The sequence below is a fragment of the Nicotiana tabacum genome, chromosome 1 (genome assembly GCF_000715075.1).
Source record: "Nicotiana tabacum cultivar K326 chromosome 1, ASM71507v2, whole genome shotgun sequence".
NCBI lineage: Eukaryota > Viridiplantae > Streptophyta > Magnoliopsida > Solanales > Solanaceae > Nicotiana > Nicotiana tabacum.
In genome coordinates, this window is record NC_134080.1 from 132,196,136 (window position 1) to 132,199,834 (window position 3,699).

A 3,699-nucleotide genomic window follows, 5' to 3' on the forward strand; every position below is an offset into this window, starting at 1 on the left:
CTCGGCATCCCTAATCCCGCTTGCTTGTAGATGGCAAGTGGCGTGAAATTGATGCTAGCCCCATTGTCACAAAGGGCTTTTGCAAAGTCACGCTCCCCGATAGTGTATGGAATAGTAAATGCTCCCGGGTTCCTTTTTCTTTTGGACAGGGCTTGTGGCAATAATAGAGCTAACCCGGTGAGTCATGTTTACCACCTCATTCTTTGTGGTCCTCTTTTTGGTGATCAAATCCTTCAAATATTTGGCAAACCCCGGCATTTCTTGAAAAGCCTCCAAGAATATAATGTTCACCGACAATTGCTTTAGAATATCATAGAATTTCTCAAGCTTGCTATCATCACCCCTTCTAATAAGTCTTTGAGGAAAAGGAGGAGGAGGTCTAGGAATAGGAGGTGGAGCTTTTGATGTCTCCTTCTCCTTTTCTTTCACCCCTTCTTGGTTCACTTCTTGCACCTTCTCTTTTTTCTGGCACCCTTTCAACTTCAACAACCCCTTGCTCTTCTGCTTCAACTTCATGTTCGGCTTCTTCCCCAACAACCTCTTGCTCAATGTCACCTTGTAAAACCTTCCCACTTCTAGTAGTTATTGCCATGACGTGAGAAGTTGAGCCACTTCCACCACTCTTCGGGTTCGCAATGGTATCACTAGGAAGTTGCCCTTTTTGCTTTGGGCTTTTCTCTCTTGAAAGGTCTCTCATTTGCATCTCTAACTTTTGGATAGATGCGGTGTGAGAGCCAACAACTTCGGTCATGTTTCTCATGGACGCGTCAGACTTTTCTTGGTTTTGCAATACTCTTTCAAGCATGCTTTCTAACTTTGACTCACTTGACGACCCTTGATTTGCATAATGACCTTTTGGGGGAACATACGGGTTGGACCTTCGGTTTGCCAAGTTGTTGTTGTTGTTCCAATTTCCTTGATGCGAGTTACCTTGATCATTTCTCCATTGTTGGTTGCCTTGCCCTTGCGGTTTTGGCCTTCACTGGCTTTGTTGCCCTTGACCATGGTAGGGTTTCCTTTGATACCCTCCTTGAGGGTTGTTGATATAATTTGCTTCCTCAAAATTTTCATCTAAGATGGGTTGGACATCTTCCACTGCATTCACTTTCTTTGTCTGATTCTCGGTAAACATCTTTCTCAGCACATTTACATTTTTTGCAAGCTCGGCAATCACTTGATCCCTCTCTTGATTTTCCTTGATTAAGTTGCTCAAGGAAGGAGAGCCATATGAGATTTCTCCGGTAGAATTCTCTGAATGCCATGCTTGGTTGTGCTTTGCCATTTTGTCCAGGATTTGTGTCACTCTTGCAAATGATTTGTCCATGAAAGATCCGTCAGCTGCATTCTTGGCGATGGCTTGGTTCATGGGATCCAAACCCATTTAAAAATTTTCCAACAACATGGTATCCGGAAAACCATGGTTTGGAGACCTCACCAAGTATAATTTGAAGTTATCCCATGCCTCATGCAACTACTCTCCCTGTATCTGCTTGAAGAAGAAAATCTTATCCCGCAACTCAGACTTTTTGCTCTGCGGGAACCACTTGGACAAAAACGCCCGGACAAGTTTGGGCCAAGACTGGATAGAGTTGGGTGGTAGATTCTGGAGCCATTTCCTCGCATCCCCAGCTAGAGAATACTTGAAGAATCTCAACCTCAGGGCATCGTTAGAGACATTGTTTTGTTTGTGCATTGCACACATACCCAAGAAATTCCTAAGGTGTTGTGTTCGATCATCATCTGTGGAGTTTCTGAAAAATCCTTCTACCTTAAGCATCAGAATTAGACCATGTTCCACTTTAAATGTTACAGCTCCAACAGCTGGCGGTACAATGGTGTTAGTATCCTCAATGTACTTCTCGATGTCTGCAAAAGGATTCTCTCCCATTTCTGTCTCCGCATTATCACCATATTCAAACATATTTTCCTATCAACACCAAGCAAAGCAAGCAAAGTGTGATGGAATAGAAATAGACGTTAAGTAAAGTACACACTAAATAGTAATTTCAAAACCGTATTCCCCGGCAACGGCGCCAAAATTTGATACGCTCAAATTACACTTTAATAAATAGTGTAAGGCGGTCGGTGTCAAATATAATAACCCAACAAGGTTGAGGTCGAATCCCACAGGGAATAGGTGTGAAAAGGTTACTCTTATAGTGTGTTGCTCGACTAAAGTCGTATCTCTATTCGGTTAACAGTAACAAGAGAATGGTTTTAAAGTAACAAGAGTATGAATTGAGTTTGTTTGGAAGTATCAACTAATTGGAATATTTATAGAGTAATTAATTGGATTAAAGAAACCAAGGTTGTGTCCCCTTTAATGCAATTAATCGGTGTTAATATGATATATTTCTAATGGAAGGTTCTTTTGATATGCAAATGATGTCTAAGTGACTACCCAATATTTTCCAATAGTTGAGTAGTATTTCCTCTTTATAATTTTCCCAAATATAAAAGAGTTGCAATTTAGAACCATCAATATATGCCAAGTAAAACCCACTTATTCCTAAGCGATTCTATTAAACAAGGTTTAAAGCTTTGAGTCATTGATATTTACTTCTACCAAATTCTAACCCACTTTACCAAGCAAAGCAAGAATTTAATGGCACTTGTTAATATTTGCAACCACCAACAATAAATGAAGAATGAGAAGTAAATAAATATCAACCAACCATTATATATATTCAATGTTAAACACTCATTAGCATAACACCCATTTAGGGTCCACAACCTTAGTATTTAAAGTTAGCTGCTCATACTACAATACAAAAACCAAAGAGTATTTAATGTCATAAAAGCTAACAAAGTAGAGAATCTTCACCCAAAAGCTTCCAAAAGTGAGGAATATTAATGTCTTGGAATGTGGTTCAAAGACTAGACAAGATGAGCCCACAAAGACATCATAAAACTATTTATAGTGGACTCAAAATTGGGAAAGAAAACGGACAAAAATGCCCTTTCAAGTATGATATGCGATCGCATTCTTGTCGCAGAGATCGTATGCGGTCCGCATCTTGAACATCCTCATCGCAAACTGGAACCCTAATTTACAGGTCTTCTTCACATTCCAATTATGCGGATCGCATTGCAGAAATACGGTCGCATTTTGCATCGTATCTTCGTCCTTCAGTGACCTTCATGGTTGGTTTGCGGTTCACTCTGCGGCTCACATGTTGGTTCTGCGGTCGCATAATGGACCGCATTCTTGACTTGAGATTTAACCCAGATCTCTGCTTTTGTCTGCGATTTGACATGCATTATGCGGCTCGCATGTCTGATCTGCGATCGCATAGTGTATCGCAGACCAGCATTTTTGCCATATTTTGCTCTTTTCTTGTCTTTTTGCTTCCATTTACCTGTTCTTGGTTCTCAGTCCTTATGTACTGTAGAAACAACAAAACTACATAAGTAACGGAGATAATTGCATTAAAACAAGCTAAAATCTAAGCAATTAGTATTGAAATGCGCCGATATTCTCCGGCACATCACAAAGAAAGAAAAGTTTCAGGATTCAAAAGTTAATAGCAAAGTCGAGATGAAACACACAACCCTTGCAAAAGCATTTAGAAAAACGTTTAACTGTTTAGGTGTATTGCATTCCCCAATGTGAGATTCCCTATGTGTTAATTGTCTCAAACTAACTGGTTTGTTGTGTATGCTATTAAGCATAGGTTCTATTTTTCGGTGGTTGGTTTT